Source organism: Camelina sativa, chromosome 8 (genome assembly GCF_000633955.1).
Source record: "Camelina sativa cultivar DH55 chromosome 8, Cs, whole genome shotgun sequence".
Classification (NCBI taxonomy): domain Eukaryota; kingdom Viridiplantae; phylum Streptophyta; class Magnoliopsida; order Brassicales; family Brassicaceae; genus Camelina; species Camelina sativa.
Window position 1 is genome coordinate 26895509 of NC_025692.1, and position 19274 is coordinate 26914782.

The following is a 19274-nucleotide window of genomic DNA, read 5'->3' on the forward strand; positions in this document are numbered from 1 at the left end:
TTGAGAAAATAAATAAATATCTCTCAGAAACGGAAAAAAAACAAAATAGAAAATCCCAAATTTTTTCAGTTGCGGAGTAGAGGTGAGGTGTTCGAATCCTGTCAATTGCGATAGACTAATTTTTTGGTTTTTCTCGAAGGATCCGTTCCTTGTAATTTATTATATATAAATGCAAAGTGTTATAAAATCAACGAATGAGACGCCTGGCTTAGTAGTTTACACTTACTTTAAACAATGGTGAAAGACTTGGGTTCGAATCCTGGACTGTAAATACATTCAGAATTTTATACAGATTTTTTTTTTTTTGGAAACGGAAAAAAAAAAATAGAAAATCCTAAAAATATTTCTTCTTCTAGAATCTCTCTCACTCTCACTCTACGGATCCCAATTATCGAACATCGCCGTCTCCGCCGTTCTCGCCTGGTTCTCCTTCATCTTCTTCTTCGGGGTTCGATTTCCTCTCTCTCTCTCTCTCTCTCTCTCTCTCTCTCTCTCTCTTTCTCTCTCTCTCTCTCTCTCTCTCTCTCTCGCGTAAGTCTCCTCTGTTTCCCTCACTCTCCGATTCTATCGCGTTTCAGACTTCGCTTTGTATAAATCTGATGAACCTTTTTATCGATCAATTGTTTCAATCTGCTTGCAGGCGACACCACACGCCTCCGTATTGTTTCATGCCTTTAGCTCAGGTTCCTTCATTACTTGTACTTCTTCGGATTTGTGTTTGGGAGGAATGTGTAGCTTTTGAAACGATTAGGAAGACACTGATTTGTGTGATTATTGTCCTTGTGTTGTTCATATCTTGCTATTTGGGTATGGAGCTTGGGAAAACATTTTTGCTGATGGTAGGCACAGGTGATGAACCCGTGGCCAAGTGTCGATGCCCTCAATGGGGTCTTGCTGATCAGATTTAAGTTGGGGGAGGAATTAGTAGTTGAAACAATTAGGAAGAAACTGGTTTGGCTCTTGCGTTTAATCTGTGTGCTCCCTGCTGATGCAGAGGTAAAAAGACTCTTAGATGCAATCGTCTCTTTTCTTTTTTCTTTAAATGACACAGAAAGAAACTTTACTGGATCTTATGTATTTTGTTTGATGCAGTACATGATGGGACTTTGAGGTTTTTTTTTTTTTTAAATGGCCTAGCTTGAAGACGTTACTTAACGAGTCTCAGGCACATTCATCAGTCAAAAGCCTAACTTCCAGGTCTGCTTTCTCCTATCAAATGAATTTCTTTTACATTTATGTATGCAAACACTGGTAAACTTTTATTAATGGCAGCCAAGATGTTTTTGCTAAACCAAACCATAATTATGTCAAAACCGAAAAAATGGAAAAAAGGAAACAAGAGAACGGCTGTGATTGCAAAAAAGGGAAATTATTATGGCTGACTACCTTGTTCTCGGTTTTTATACGTCTTAAATTATTCAACACAGCTTGGTTATGACTGAACTTTTTCTCTTTGGTTTTATATTTCAGGTGCATCCATCTCAATGTAGTTTACATGTTGGTTGTTGAAGCTTCAAGAATTGCTGGTAAGCAGATCAATTTTGTGCTGTGTGTCGATCCTTTGCTATGGATAAATTTTCAATGTTTTTGGATCATGTTCTAGTTTTTAATAACGTAATTTTTCAACACAGCTTGATTATGAGTGAGCGTTTTTCATGTGCATCCATATGTATTCTGGGAACAAAAACTCAATGCCCGGTATCAAGAACAAGAAGTGTCAATGGATTAGGTCAAGGACATCCCAGAGAGTTCGTTGCCATCTAGGCTCTACCATTACAAAGGTAACTCCGATTATGGTTGCTTTAAGTTGTGTTAGATGCACGCAGATGAATATGAATTGCTCCCTGTTCATGCGTCCCATGTTTGCTTTTGTTCCGTCTCTTAAATGACGACTCTGGAGCTCTACATATGTGTGTATGTTTTGTTTATTTCAGGTAGATTTATTCAGACATGCTGCAGTACTTACGGTGGAATACATTCACAAAATCCGGCGTCAAGGCTTTGAGGTTTAGCTACTTGAACATTTTTGGTGGTTTAGGGATCAAATGAATGGAGTCCGCAGAAGCGATCAGGGACCTGTGATAGGAATCAGAATTTAAACGTCTTGTTTGGTTAAGGTGTTTCGTCCTGCATTTCCATGAACTATCAGTGACCGGTTCTCTAATTTCAATGATGGAGTTGACTTCGGAGCCTGTGGTGCAACAATAGATGCCGTAGTTTTGAGCGGAAATGATGAATAATTGCAAGAACTCTCAAGGGTAAGGATCAAAACTCAGCTTCAAAACTGCCATGAAAACAAATCTTGTCATTGCAGGATCGACAGTCTTGGATAGGTAAGGAAAAATAGATCTGCTGATTCTTTGACTGAACTATTTGCATGAGCATTTATCGGGTATCATGTTTAGAAATGTGTACCATATATAGCCCTATTCGTCCTTAAGCTATATTACTGGAAGATGCATTTCATAATAGAAGCTGTCGTATATAGCATTGCTCACTTTAGATTGTTTCCTATTAGTACAAATTTTATATATTGTTCATCAAAAGAATTGGTAAAACATGTTCAATATTCATTTTCTGCCTCAAAGTTTGGATACTCATTGTGATGTCTGTTACAATCTCCGCAGATCAATACATGGATCTCCATCCAGGTGGTAGAAGTCGATCGTTTGGTGGGGGTGATGGAGAACCGGTAATAGCACTTTGATCGAGCATGTCATATATAGCACAGGTCTGATGCATTCTCTAGCTTAGAAGTGTAGTCTGGAGTTATCGAACCTAGCTCGAGCTGTGCTCCTGAAAACCTTTGTCTTGGTTTGTAACCAGTGTGATCTTTTGCCAGAGGCTTGAACGTGCATTCTCTGAGCTCAACGAAAGAGGGTTTTCACCAGACGTAACCACATTAAATTCCATATGTCTCTATTTATAGAAGAAGGCAGATAGTTAACTGTTGATGAGAAACCTCACAGTAAACTTGTCAAACCCTGACTTCAAATCCGCTGTAAGTATATTAATTTTATCATAACTTCCATGCTCATTGAGCATGTGAGGCGCCTTGATATTTCCTTTCGTGTTTGTACTTGGAGAGAAAAATTATGACCATGTGCCTTCAAATTTAAATTGGGATAAACAGTTAGAAATAAGTATGCGGCACTGTTAAATCTGTAACCATTCCAATGACTGAAGGAGTATTGTTGCCCATTGTAAATATATACATATCAACTGCTGACTTGTGGATTGATTTCAATCTAACCGTGAAATAATCTGAACAGTTTGATGTTGCAGAGGGAGAAACTGCAATAACGGTTGGCTAATCTCTCTGGAGGTGTTTCAGTTTGAAGGTTAGTCCATTATTAATTGTTTCTGTACTCTCATAATCATATCAGCCTGGTTAGTAACTGTCGTGTTATAAATTCTGGAGCTAATTGTGTGTAGATTGGAGGAGTAAGTGAAGCTGAAGCTGGTGCGAAGAAAGGCAGAGTGACAGATGCTTTGAATGCCACTAAAGCAGCTGTTGAAGAGGGAATTTTGCTAGGTATGTCTCCTCTGGTGAAGAAATAGCATCATCATCATCATCATCATCATCATCATCATCAGGTACTTCTATATATATACGATACGAGGGTCACAAATTTGTCAGCAACTAAAAACAACAACAACACAGTCTCTTAACACTTGTTCTTCGTCTTCCTGGAGAACCATCCGTGTATCTCCTCCGATCAGCTTATGTTATCATCCTTCTCTCTTTCTCAATTTTATCTCTCTCTCTTACTCCGTCGTTGATGATTCTCATATGTGTTGCTTACTTCTAGAGTCCCATCGATTCATCTCTGGTCCAAGCAAGGACGACGGTTCTCCTTAAGGACGAAGATGCTATTCAATTCTCCTCATATAATAATATCCTTCAATTTCCTATTTTAACTTCTTCAATTAAAACTGTAGAGTGGATAACCAAAATTGAAAGCCGGAGAGAACCATCGACCATGTATCTCCTCCGATCAGGTTATGTTATCATCCTTCTCTCTCTTTCTCAATTTTAACAACCTTTTGAAAGCCTGAGAGAACCATCAACTATAACAACCTTTTTTAGGTGCTACTGGGAACACGAGCTCAAAATAATGAAAAGCTTCATTAGTTTCTGGATGAGGGGAAGGCACTAACCCGAAGAGCTGAAGGTTGTTGAAACTCATTGTCATCTAGGCTCTACCATTACAAAGGTTACTCCGATTATAGTTGCTTTAAGTTGTGCTCTCTGTTCATGTTGATGAATACGGATTGCTCTCTGTTCATGTTTGCTTCTGCTCTGTCTTTTTTTAATTCCAGGTGGTTATATTCAGAGGTGATGCAGTCTTATGTTGGAATTTCTTTGATCAACTTCGGCGTCAAGGCTTTGTGGGTTACAGTGGTAAGAGGAGTTTCTTATACCAAAACTGTCACTTTACAACCTGGCCCTCTTTCATTAGCAAGTATTTCAAATTCGCCCCATTTCCTTATTTATATGAAAACCGAGTGTTTTGGGATGAAAACAAGCATCTAAAGCTAAAGTTGGTCGAAGACCGATCGGACTAGCAAGTAGATGGAGCAAATGCAGAAAAGCATCCGAGATCGGCTGATCCGCATTTGAGATTGACCAGTCCCGCACCCGAAACAACTTTTCCTTTTATGTTTTAAACCGACTTTTAGGGTTTTATTTTATTATTTAAGCACGAGGCTCGACCTCTAGAACAAGAACTTTTATTCTACGCAGCTTTTGAGTACTTGTAAGCTTTGGGAAAAGATATCTTATCTTTTCTAACCCTTTAGAGAAGAATTCTGAACCCTTTTAATTTCTCTTTGCAATTCAAACATGTTTTCTTCATCTTTGATTGACTGTTCTTTTACTTCCATGTCTGAGTAGTTTTACTATTGGGTTTCGGGTTTCAAAAGGGGGTTTATGATTATCTAACCTTAGGTTGTTAGATTTGGGATAAATCTATTTGTTCTTCATCTATTGTTGTTCTTAATACTTAAGTTAGACTGATCACCTAGATTAATATCTTAGGTTTAATTCATCGTGACACCAAAAATGTTGTTGAGTTACTTGAAAGAAACATAGGTGAGCAAGGTGGACCTTAGCCAACGGAAATTGAAGTTGAGGCACCTTGTGAACAAATCAAACTTGAACTTTAATGCTTGCTTGTTTATCTAGATTCAAACCGAAGTTTAGGGTCTAGTTATTTCTTTGCAAAGTTAGCTAATGGTGCGGAAGTAGGTTAGCTTTATAATTGTGATTTGAGTTCAAAAACGGTTCTTAATGCATTCCAATATATCATCTAAATTTGTGATTGTAATCCCCTAACTGATCCCCTACGCCCAATACCTTCCCTTGATTTCAAAACCTTTATTTATTTTCTGTTTTAATCAGTTACTTGAAGCACAAACTTTCTCATTGCCTTAGCTATATTCGATCTATACAATTTCATAGTGCATCGCTTGGTCTCTGTGGATTCGATCCTAAAGTGTTACGACGACACCACTAGATCGTGGTTGAGTGCACATTAGGTTTTAATTGACCTCTGATCAGTTCTTAGTAAGTGCAATTGCGAATCTGTTATCAACAAGAAGGGTTACCTTCTCACACGCCGTTCCAGTGGCTTCACCAAGAAGGTTTTGTAACCAAGTCGCCTATTTTGCAGCCTCCGTGGCTGCCATGAATTCTGCTTCGCAGGAGGATAAAGCCATTGTCTCTTGTTTCTGTGTGCACCAAGTGATTGGACACCCATCAAGATAGAAGATGTGACCAGTCATACTCTCACCATCGTCCTCGTCCACATTGTGACTACTATCACTATAGCCAACCAGACCAGTCTTATCCACACGAGTAAACACAAGACCAGAAGAGAGTGTTCCACGCAAGTATTGAAGAACATGTTTCAAAGCTGCTCCATGTGACACCTTCGGCTCCTGCATATACCTACTTAGTACACCAACACAATAAGAGAGATCATGTCGTGTATGAAGTAAGTTTCTAAGGCACCTGATGTTTCTTCTATACTCCTTCTCATCAATACACTCTTCTCTTGGTGCTTTAGATAACTTTAACACCGAGTCCATCGGCATATGAACCGAATTGCAATTACGCATTCCAGTCTCCTCAAGAATTTTCTATGCATATCTATCTTGTTTTAGCATAATAACACCATTAAACTGAACAACTTCGATACCGAGATAATAAGTTAACTTCCTCAAGTCACTCATTTCGAACTTAGAAGTCATTCCCCTCTTGAAGTCAAGAATTGCACTCAAACTCGAACTTGTGACCAATAGGTCATCCACATAAACAGCTACAAGAAGGAGGTGACTTTGTTCTTGTTTACGATATAGCGATGATTCCTTCAAGAACCTTACACACTTTAGTTCCTTCAAAATTTTGTTTAGCTTGTGATTCCAAGCACTAGGTGCTTGTCTCAACCTGTAAAGTGCTTTGTTCAACTTATACACTTTATCCTCACCTCCCTCGACTATAAAACCTTATGGTTGAGTTACGTATACAACTTCCTTTAGCTCACCGTGAAAGAACGCAGTTTTAACGTCAACATGATGCACCTGCCAACCGTGAGATGCTGCTAAAGCAATAATGAAACAAACCGTCTCTATTCGTGCTACCGGAGCAAACACTTCGTCAACATCGTGTCTCTGTACGTAACCTTTAGCCACCAGCCTCGCTTTGTGCTTGTTGATGTTCCCATCCGAGTTCCTTTTCAGTTTGAATACCCACTTTAATCTAACTGGTGTAATCCCTGAAGGAAGATCAACTAAGTCCCATGTTTTATTCTTTTCTATCGATAAAATTTCTTCATTACACGCTTCTCTCCATGCTCTTAATTGTTTGGCTTCATTATATTCCCACGGCTCTTCATTCAGTGCTAACAACATTCGTTCACTTTCAAGTTCAGCCATTAAAACGTAATCCTCCAAGTATTTAGATCTCACAATATGTGCTTGCGATCTTCTCAACATCGGCTGACTATGTTATTTTACAATAATATTCTCTGTTTCGAACGTGGGAACTTCGACCGAAGCCTCATCACCATCGACGTCACCCTCATCTTTGTCCTCATAATCGGGTTCCCTTCTGAGTTACCTTCTTCGACATCAACTTCTTTTCCTCTTAGCCCATTATTTCCAAACTCTCCAAACCCGAATCTTAACATTCCTGGTACAACTTATATATAAGCACAAACTATAATCAAATGACATAATTAAAAAGATTACATAGAATAATATAATTAATGTATATTAGAGTAATATATGGGATTTGAGTAATCATAGATGAGATGATATGATACTAAATAACTATTGTGTATCAAAGGGTTGAAGGGAGATAGTGCATCAAGCTGTAAAATAACTATAGAATTATAAGGTAATTCTAAATAACTATTATGCCAAATAATTCTTGTGGGTCATTCCAGGCTAGTATAGAATTATAAGATAGATAACTATTAAAAAAACGTTATCTAATTTCAGAATTATTTCGTCGTTTTCAGAATTATTTTGACACTTCTTAGGAAATCCTCTAAATCGCTCACCCATTCTCAATCACTGTAATTCTGTATCAGAGAAGAAGAAGAATATTATTTAGGTTTATCGAACCCAATTACAAAGAAGAAGAAGGAAAAAAAACCCAAATAAACCACAAATCGCGATTTGACAGAAGAAGAAGAACCCCATGATTTTTATTTTTCCCCCAATTCAAAACGATGACATTTTATTTAATTGGGACTTAGATATTGTTTAGGTTTATAAGAATAAATTTGTGTGATATAATCGAGTATTGTTGTGAGATCAACTGGTTAAGTCCTATGCTATTTGTATATGAGGACACGGGTTCGACCCACGGGAGTGAGGATTTCCACAATTTTTTTCGATTTCGATGGATGCTACCTTAGGTTTATATGAATAAGTTTGTAAGATTCTTTTGAGAATTGTTGTGGGATAAACTGGTTAAGTCTTACGCTAAACACATAAGAGATCCCGGGTTCGAATTTCTGGCGTGTGGAATTTCCACAATTTTTTGCGAAGAAAACATATTAAAACGACGTTGTTTTACATTTTCGATGGCACGTCAATACACACGTGGATTCTGAGTCAGCATCTCTAACGGTTGACTTAAATCCGTTAACGTGGACTGTGAAATTGGCTCAATTTTGTGAGTATAGGTATGAAATTTGAAATGACTTAGGGTATATGTCTAAATTGGCACTCCTTGTTTGTACATGCAGCAATTCGGAGTGTGTACGGGTATGAAATGGCCCTTTTTCCGGGAGATACACACCGTGTTCAAGCTCAAGTTTTTTATTTTTTATTTATTTCTGTGTTATAATTTCTCCTCTCGGCCTCAGTGATTCTGTAATGCGTATGTCTAATATATATATGGATTTTGGTTTTTATTCTATTTCAAGGTTTAATAACGTGGAGGAATAAGTGAAGCTTAGATTTGAAGAAAAGATTAGTGGAATATTAAAGTAGAAATGTTGAGAGAGAGAATGGTTAAGGAATGATTAGGGATTTCCAAGACTATTATGCATCTAAATAGATTAACAATGTCAGTGGTTTATAACTGATCAAGACTAAACTACAGATCAAGCTCTGTTATGGCATCATCTGATTCTTACTTCATATTAAAAGACCACCTTTTCGTACAAGGTAGTTCAACGGTCCGGTAAACTTTACTTCTTACTTTCTTAGTGCTTCCTTACTGCAAGAATAGAACCCATATCAAAGACAAGTCTTAGTACTTGCGCGTAGTACTTTGTGGCTTGATGAAGGGAAACTTTTCATTGACTTGAGGGATAACCTATTCTCTCATCTATCACCGAAGGACGATGAAACTGCTGATGATCCCTCTCAAATCAAATCTGACAGCTCTGACAACCTATCCGAGGACGATGACAACCCTGAACCGGACGAGGACCGTTTTCTAAAGGTTGTGTCCAAACGGATGCAGAGGCAAAAGCTGCGTAAGGCAAGGGCCGGAGGTCCCATAAACCTCTAACCCCCATATCCATTTATGGATATTTTTTGTTGGAATGTAAGAGGTCTTAATGACCATGTAAAGCGGAAAAGCATTCGGAAATGGCTGAAACTACACCAGCCGCTTTTTGGTGGGATTCTTGAAACCCATGTAAGTCCCCTGAACGCGCAAGCTATAGTAACTAGCGTACTTCCAGGCTGGTCCTTTGTAAATAACTATGAGTTCTCAGAACTTGGGAGGATATGGATTGTCTGGCACCCTTCTGTTCAAGTTACTGTTATCCGCAAATCTATGCAGATGATCACTTGTCAGATTAAGCTGCCTTTTGTCTCTCACAACATTCTTGTCTCTATAGTCTATGCCTCATCTACTTGTGCCTCTGCCAGGAAGGATCTATGGGAGGAGATCGTTGACACTGCAACTGCTAACCCTGCTATTCCCTGGACTGTTCTAGGGGATTTCAATCAAACGCTGTTTCCACATGAGCACTCCTCGCAAGATGCAAACCTCACTACTCCGGGTATGCGTGCCCTCGAACAATGTCTAAGTATCTCCTCATTAGCGGATCTCCCCTACTGTGGTAACACTTACACGTGGACAAACAAACATACCGTTGGGCTGATCGCCAAAAAGCTGGATAGGATTCTTGTCAATGATGAATGGATCACTGCATTTCCCTCCTCTTTAGCCGTATTTGGGGAACCTGCATTCTCAGATCACAGCCCCTGCTGCTTATTCCTCGACAGTCATGCACCAAAGCGGAAAAAGCCATTCAAATTCCTGGTTATGTTGAATCAGCACCCTGATTTCGCCCCTCTCATCAAGCTTTGGTGGGATGCATTAGCTTTCGATGGAACCAAAATGTTTGTTATTGCCAAAAAGCTGAAAGCTCTTAAATCTGTGATAAGGGAGTTTAGTAAGACCACCTACTCAGGGATAGAGAAAAGGACTCAAGAGGCGTACCTTCAACTTCTTCACTGCCAAAATGAACTCCTGCGACTACCTTCCACTGAATCGATCATCCAGGAGAAAAAGGCTCATAAAACCTGGTCCCTCCTTGCAAAAGTTGAGGAATCCTTCCTGAGACAGAAATCACGCATCTGTTGGTTGGAGGATGGGGATACAAACTCAAGATTCTTCCATCGCTCCATTATTACTAGACAGGGCTTCAATGAAATTATCCTCCTCCTTGATAATAATGATCAGGTAGTAGACTCAAAGCAAGGTATCCAGTCTCTAGTGGTGGATTTCTACGAGAACCTTCTAGGCAACCAGACACAACTCACTACTGCCTCTGTCTCAGAAATTGCTGATTTGCTTCCTCAAAGATGCTCTCTAGCCGCTATACAAACTCTTTCGACCCATGTCACACCTGAGGAAATCCGTAGTGTTGTCTTCTCGTTGCCGAAGAACAAAGCTCTGGGCCCGGATGGCTTTTGTGTCGAATTCCTTACGTCACAATGGGACACGGTAGGGAACTCAGTGGTTGAGGCTGTTCTTGAATTCTTCAACACGGGGAAGATGCTTAAACAATGGAATGCAACAATTTTGACTCTTGTCCCTAAGATCCCGAACGCACAAAGGATTACTCAGTTCCGACCTATTGCTTGCTGTAACACCCTCTACAAAATTGCCTCTAAGATACTGGCCAATCGCTTGAAGAAGGTTCTACCTGATCTCATCTCAAACTCCCAATCAGCTTTCATTCAGGGCAGACTGCTGGTTGAAAATGTTCTGCTTGCAATTGAGCTGGTCCAGGGGTTCAACCAAAAGAACATATCTCCAAGAGGCATGCTAAAAATAGACCTTATGAAGGCCTTTGATTCAGTCCATTGGGGTTTCCTAATCAACACTCTTACAGCAATGGGGTTCCCCGCAAGATTCATCTCCCTAATCGATCAATGTATATCTACAACAAGTTTTTCAGCCTGCATAAATGGTGAATTATGCGGGTACTTTCGAGGAGCAAGAGGACTGCGCCAAGGTGATCCTCTCTCGCCTTACCTATTCGTTCTGGCGATGGAGGTGTTCTCTCAGCTACTAACGCAACACTTCAGCGCAAACAAGATTGGTCCTCATCCTTCTGCTTTGTGTCCCCTTGTATCTCATTTGGCATTCGCAGACGACATCATGGTGTTCTTTGATGGCAAGACAAATTCTCTATCCCATATAGTGGCAGTCCTTCAAGAGTTCTCACGCATCTCGGGCCTCACTATGAATTTGTCCAAAACTGAACTGTTCTTAGCAGGAGTGACCCAAATTGAAGCCACACAGATGGCTTCTCTTGGCTTCAATATCGGTTCACTCCCAATAAGATATCTTGGCCTCCCTCTCATGCATCGGAAGCTAAGATTAGCAGAGTACAGACCCCTCCTTCAGAACTTAACCAACCGGTTCTCCTCTTGGTCGTCGCGTGCTTTATCCTATGCAGGTAGACAACAACTCATATCATCTGTGATATATGGCACAATAAATTTCTGGATGTCAGCTTTTATTCTGCCAAAGGGCTGCATCAAGAAAATTGAAACTCTCTGCGCCAATTTCCTCTGGAGTGGTGATGTAACCAAGAAAGGCATAGCAAAAATGGCATGGCGAGATCTTTGTCTCCCCAAAGCTGAAGGTGGTCTAGGTTTCAGATGCCTTTCCCACTGGAACAAAACATTGATACTCAAGCTTACATGGCGGTTGTTGGCTGCAAGGGACTCCCTATGGGCTCTCTGGCTGAAAAACAACAAAATAAAAGATGGATGTTTTTGGAAGCTTGACATCAAAAAGCAGAGTTCCGGGACCCTGAAATCTATGCTTAAGCTTCGACATATCACTTCTCAATTTATGAAAGCACATTTGGGGAATGGCTGTCACCTAAACTTTTGGTACGATCATTGGACTCCTTTTGGTCCTTTAATTGATTTCATGGGAGGCTCTGGACCAGCCCAAACTGGTATTTCTTTACACGGATCAGTCGCTTCTGCAACCAATGAAACAGGGTGGAACCTCAGACCAGCCAGATCACCGCAAGCAGAATCCCTCCATATCTACCTCACATCGATTACCACCCCTCTCCCTGCGGCGATCTCAGACTCATACTCTTGGCGGATTGGGACAGAGGAATTGGTGAACTTCTCCACCTCCAAGACCTGGGAGGTTTTGAGGCCACGTGCAAACGCACCTATTTGGACTGCTCAGGTTTGGTTCAAGGGAGCAATCCCTCGTCATGCTTTCCTGTTTTGGCTGATGCATCAAGACAGACTCCCCATAAGGACGCGCCTGATTCGCTGGGGACTACAAGTTGATCCCAGTTGTTGCATATGTGGGCTTCTCCCTGAGACCCGAGAACACTTGTTCCTGCGATGTAAGCTCAGTGAGGATCTGTGGTCTGCAGTCACCCGTCGCCTAGGATACAGGCCATTCTCCTTCCACACATGGGATGCCTTCTCAGCATGGTTGGATCTGAAAGACAACACTGCACCAAGGAGTCTGCGCCGATTAGCTGCCCAAGCAACTCTTTATGCTATCTGGTCAGAGCGCAACAACCGCTATCACAATAACATATCCATGGAAGGCCCTCTTCTGCTCAAACGACTTGACCGGCAAATCCGTGACGCCATCTTGGCAAAGCAAAAAAGGCGAAACTTCAAAGACCTTCTCCTTATTTGGCTACAATATGACTAGGCTCCTACTCAAATTATGACTTTGTCTGCTCCTTCCTTGTTTTTATTTTTTTGAGCAAGGGACGATGCTTGTATCCCGCTTTTGTAACTTCAGCAAACATTATGTTTAATGAAATTCACATATTTTCAAAAAAAAAAAAAGTCATTTGGCCATAGTAATAGCTGATGATTATAGACAGTGCCTGGCCTTTGCGTTTTAAATGTTTTAACGTGTAGGAGCTTGGTGTGAATTTTATCAAACAAAGAGTACTAAAACGTAATTATCTAATACTACGTACAAGTGATAACGGTAAATGGAGAGAGTATGATTGTATTATTATTATTTATATATACATTTTTGGAGATAATTATGAAATAAATCCTGAAGTTCAGTATTATTTCTAGGGAATGCCACTGACATTAAATATTTAACTAAATTCATTTTTTTATAAAAACTAATTGTTATACATAGTAATGGTTAGAGGAGCATATGTCATAAACTTCGGTTTAATTGTTATAAATAAATTCGAAATGTATTTATAGAAACTAATTAGTTCTATCTAAATTATTAAATAAAATAAATATACATTTTTATATTTTAACACCATTTCAAAAAAAAATGATTATTTCTATGTTAAACTTAATAAAAATTAAAATATTATGAATCTTTCGACTTATAAATGTTAAAAATCTCATAAAACAGGGTTTATTTCAAAACGGGTTATAGCAACATTAGCATAAATTTTAAATATTATTAATCAAATGCTAGAACATGAGTTAAATTTTAATTAATGTATAAATATAAGGGATAAAGATTTAAAATATGCAAAACATTAGTCATATACTTATATATCTATATATATATAGTTAATCTACTAATCAAATTATTTTTTTCTTTTTTAAAATAAAACATAGCTCCGCGGTGTACCGCAGGGTAAAATCTAGTTGTTGTGTATTATCAAATGGAATAATACAACTTATATATAAGCACAAACCATAATCAAATGAGATAATTAAAAAGATTACATAAAATAATATAATTAATGTATATTAGAGTAATATATGAGAATTGAGTAATCATAGACGGATGAGATGATATGATACTCTTTCCTTAGTAGTAACCAAACAAGTAACGCGGCTCTGTTCGACGAAGCAGATTGTTACCGTTAACGGTAAATTCCCCGGACCAACAATTTACGCTAATGAAGACGACACAGTTCTCGTTAACGTCGTTAACAACGTCAAGTATAACGTCTCTATCCATTGGTGAGCATGCCTGACTTTTTAAGAAACATACATATATAAAACTTTCATCCCTTATTTTTTCGAAACTCACCAAATCGACCTAAAATATTGGTTTTTGTAAGGCACGGGATAAGACAATTAAGAACCGGTTGGGCTGACGGACCGGCTTATATAACTCAATGTCCAATCAAACCGGGTCACAGCTACGTGTATAATTTCACGGTATGGTCACGGGGCAAAGTGGTACGCTCTGGTGGCATGCACATGTTTTCTGGCTCCGAACTACGGTTCATGGTGCCATCGTGATTCTACCTAAACCGGGTCTACCTTACCCGTTCCCTAAACCACACAGAGAAGAAGTCATCGTACTAGGTATTATAATTAATTACAATCAGATCCTTATGATTAAGCGTATTATTATAATAATTAATTACAATCAGATAATTATGATACTAAGCGTTAGTTTTCATTAAAAAAAATTGGTTAACAATTTGAAATTCTTATTATAGGTGAGTGGTGGAAATCTGATACCGAAATGGTTGTTAACGAAGCATTAAAATCCGGTTTAGCACCTAATGTCTCAGATATGCTCATGTCATTAACGGTAATCCCGGTCTCGTTCCAAATTGTCCGTCTCAAGGTAAATTTATAAATTCGATTTTGAAGTAAACTTACATATGTTTTGATTAATATAGCAAGTTGAATTCACTATAAAATTATGATCTAATATTATATTTTCTTTTATTATATATCAACAAAGGTAATTTCAAATTAGCGGTAGAAAGAGGGAAAACGTACATGCTACGACTAATAAACGCAGCAATGAACGAAGAGCTCTTCTTTAAAATCGCCGGCCATCGTTTTATCGTCGTGGAAGTTGACGCTGTCTACGTCAAACCTTTCAACACCGACACGATCCTAATCGCTCCCGGTCAAACAACAACCGCGTTAGTCTCCGCTGCTCGTCCATCTGGCCAATACCTGATCGCCGCCGCTCCTTTCCAAGATTCCGCCGTCGTTTCCGTCGACAACCGCACCGCAACCGCTACCGTACATTACTCTGGCACGCTCTCTGCCACACCCACCAAAACTACTTCGCCGCCGCCTCAAAACGCTACTTCTGTTGCAAACTCGTTCGACAATTTTCTTGGGAGTCTCAGTTCAAACACGTATCCGGCTAACGTTCCGATCACCGTTGATCACGATCTGTTGTTTACCGTTGGGTTAGGAAACAACCGGTGACACAGCTGTAAAGCCGGAAACTTCTCACGTGTCGTCGCGGCCATAAACAACATCACGTTCAAGATGCCTACAACAGCTTTGCTTGAAGCGCATTACTTTAACCTAACCGGAGTATACACAACCGATTTCCCTGGTAAACCGAGACGGTTTTTCGATTTTACCGGAAAACCGCCTTCAAATTTAGCAACCATGAAGGCTACAAAGCTTTACAAGCTTCCATACAATTCAACAGTGCAAGTTGTTTTGCAAGATACGGCAATGTGGCGCCCGAGAACCATCCCATTCATCTCCATGGGTTTAACTTCTTTGTGGTTGGTTTAGGAACTGGGAATTACAATTCCAAGAAAGATCCTAATTAGAAGTTTAATCTTGTTGATCCGGTGGAGAGGAACACCGTCGGCGTACCTTCTGGTGGTTGGGCGACGATCAGATTCCGAGCAGATAATCCAGGTACATTTTGTCTAATTATCTAACAAAATCAAATATGATACTAGTATTAGAACATATTACATAGTAATATCCATAATTAATCAAATTGTTACAATGTATGAAAATGAGTATTTGAATTAATATGTATCTATGTGGTGGCAGGGGTTTGGTTTATGCATTGCCATTTAGAGGTTCACACAACATGGGGACTAAAGATGGCTTTCTTGGTTGAAAATGGTAAAGGCCCAAACCAATCAATTCTTCCTCCTCCAAGTGATCTTCCAAAATGTTGAAAACTCCATTATTATTTTTTGATGATTTCGATCAATTCTTTTCTTGACATTTTTAAAATTTGATATGTTTATGCTCAAGCAAATTGTCAACAAAGTCATTGTATGATTGTGTTAGCTTTTAATGAAAGGTTGAAAACAAACGTCTTTTTTTACAGCTGAAAAATTGAGTACTTTCTCCTAAATTTTAAACACTTGTTGTTAATACATGCGGTAAAGCCCCAAACAAAAGAAAAAAAAAGTTCAAAACGTAATACCATACTGAAACTAAAAAAAAACATATATATTATCCGGATCAAGTTTTTTGTAGAACTAATTTAAAGACAAAACTGAAGTTAGTGATCGGCTAGTTGGTAACACATAATAACGTTTCTAACTTATGCAAATAAATATTTCGAACTTAATATCAACTAAAGTTTAAAGAGAACGTGTCTACCCATGATACGATAACATAAACTACATAAAAACAAAACAATAAAGAGGTTACTTTCTTTTTTTCCAAAAAGTCGTTATCAACGCAGAATTCATCTGTCGTTGAATTCGATTGAGTGTTTGCAATGTCGCATTTTCAATTTAACAAAAGAAAGAAAGGAATACTCGTAATAAAATCGATAGAAATGAAATAAAATGAAGCAAGACTGTAAGAGTAATAAGTTTGACAGAAAAAGAAGTAATTTGGGGTGAAGTAACATTAGTACAGTGGCAGGAGGTAAGTCCATTTGTAAAAGGCACCATCACACCCGGAATCGAGTCTCGGCTCCTACGAATGTAGGAATTTGGCTAATGGAACGGCCAGTTGTGTAATTTGCTAATTATAGTAAGAGAATCTTGCTAAATATGGTATCCAAGAAGAAGTCACTATCTGTCGAACAGAAACTTGTGTCTGCTACTAATCAGCAGATGACACTTACAGTTTTACGCTTCATCATGCATGTGAGTGACACTATGCGACTTTATATTTTGTGTTGGATCCCTTTCATCCTGGATCCCTTTCATCCTGTCCCTACCACATTTTATTACCAAAAATAAAAAACATACAAAAATTATGTATATGTAAATATTCTTGACATACATATGTATATGTCAGAGAGTAATTCTTCAAAACATAAAAAAGTGTACAAAAAAATTTATAGGGTATATTACTAGTTTAAAGAGAAACAAAATCAATAGACTTTTCTATTGAGCATGAACTCGGTGTGTATCTCCAGTTGCATCAACGATGCACGTGACCTGCGCGTGCCTGTTCGTCCCATGCGTGCCTCCTACGTAAATCTATATAAGTGGCCCGAGTCCGACGCCGAAGTATGGCCAAATGACTTCGTCTTTTTATATGGGTTCTATTCTTGCAGTAAGGAAGCACTAAGAAGTAAAGTTTACCGGACCAATGAACTACCTTGTACGAAAAGGTGGTCTTTGGATATGAAGTAAGAATCAGATGATGCCATAACAGAGCTTGATCTGTATTTTAGTCTTGACCAGTTATCAACCATTGACATTTTTAATCTATTTAGATGCTTAGTGTCTTGGAAGTTGGAAATCCCTAAGGAACTTGTCGCTGCTTTCTTGTAGACTTTCAGATGAATCCATTGAAAATATTCTCTCTGGCTGTCCAATCCTCGAAAGTTTGTTCGATCTACTATCCCTGTCCAATCCTCGAAAGTTTGCGTCTTACCCAGACGGTGGAGGCATGTATGGTGCGAGACACCTTGTCTCGACATCGATGAGAACAGACGCAAGGCCAAGGCCGTCCGAAGCATAAACCATATCCTAACTTCCTACACGGCTCCCAAAATCAATAGTTTCAGTCTTTTATTGAGACTTACTCACAATCCTTCCCCCAAATAGAATCATCACCATGAAAGGGAAGAGTAAAACGTTTCCTCACGCAAAAAAACTACACTTGGGTTTTTCAAAAAAAATATTTGCCAAAGTATTTGAGAGTCTACAATATCTTCTTGCAATGCTTTACCCATCTGTGTGCTGCTTGCAACTCTTTGGTCCATAATGTTGAGAACTTTTCTTCACCACTTTTTTGCAAAGATAACAGAAATACGATTGGCATGCCCAACAAAGCATGTGATTGTTGTTTCCCACCTACACAAATCACAAGAATCATCTCATGAATGAACCCACCAAGACCCATAATTCATTGGCTTAGAATACGTACCTTTGCATTGAACTGGCGGCAATTAGGACATACTTGGCCGCGCTGTGGAAACTGAATATACTCATTTTTAAATATACTCATTTTTAATATATAAAATGAATAAATTCGTAACCCTAAATACTAAATACTGAACTCTATCACCTAAAAACTATATCTTAAATGTAAAATAAAGAACTCAAACTTAAAAGAAAATTTAAAAAATTAATTTAACATATTGTAATTGTGTAAAAAAAGATTAAACTGAAAATGATTTTAAAAAAAGTATTTTTGAAAAGGGATATCTAAAAAATGGCATTTCTAACAAATTCACAATTTTTATTTTTTTGACAAAGAAAGTCTAACCAATCAATTGAGAAATATCAGAAAATGACTGTTCAATGGTTTCGCTTTTGGCCGGTTCTTCATTCGTTGTTTAATCTAAAGTCTAAACAATATTTTAAGTTTTTATCTGGACAGCTTTTTTTTTTTTTGTCAACAGGAAGTAGCCCATTCAATATTTAAATTTAGGAAAAAAAGCCGAAAACAACCGCCATCTATTTTTTATTTGGACGTTTAATACCTCATCTTTTTTTGTTGGAAAAAAATTCTTCATTTATTTTATTTTGTCATAAAAACGGTTGGTTAATTCGTATCAATTACGAGTTAACAGCCGTCAACGGACGTTACAAATTTTTTGACGGTGTTAAATTTTAACCTTACAAAATAAAAAGTAAATGACGGTTTTTTTGGCTTAAACAAATGTTGAAACTTAGAAATAATGATTCACGTTCTTGTAGAACAAGACTTTATGTGCATATATATGTCTACAATGGACAAATATTGCTCATGGTTTGAGAGATGAAATTGAAAAGTTTATGTTTTTAGGGTTTTTTTTTTTAATTTTAAAATCTGGGATTTGATTTGATGATTTGGGAATCTTTAGTGGGTTATAGATGTATTTTCTTGGGTTGGGTTTTTTTAACATGAATCGGGTTTTTTAATTTTGGTTTAATATTTGGTATGATTGATTTTATGGGGTTTACTCTATAAACCGATAAAAAGTATATGGGAAAATAGATGAAAACTAATACTCCCTCCGTTTCAAAATATATGATATTTTAACTAAAGCATGTTGATTAAGAACTTTTTTACTTCTAACAAATTGAACAAATCAGAAATAATACTGCATAATATAAAATAGTAACATAATCTAAAAGTTGCATAGAAACTTGAAAACATCTTATATTATGAAACAAAAA

At 38.1% G+C, this 19274-nt stretch overlaps 1 long non-coding RNA gene across 17 annotated transcripts; it reads left to right on the forward strand.

Moving 5' to 3' along the window:
* LOC104708880 lies at nucleotides 349-4826 on the forward strand. 17 transcript variants are annotated; one of them, XR_754883.2, is made up of 13 exons: nucleotides 350-448; nucleotides 641-996; nucleotides 1093-1197; nucleotides 1471-1526; nucleotides 1632-1781; nucleotides 1935-2333; nucleotides 2628-2731; nucleotides 2827-3001; nucleotides 3286-3341; nucleotides 3436-3597; nucleotides 3943-4002; nucleotides 4091-4217; nucleotides 4324-4826. It is a non-coding gene; the product is annotated as an uncharacterized LOC104708880 (long non-coding RNA). The 17 variants fall into 17 exon arrangements; XR_754885.2 differs by having other exon boundaries at nucleotides 3436-3535; XR_754880.2 differs by having other exon boundaries at nucleotides 3436-4217; nucleotides 4324-4405; nucleotides 4531-4826.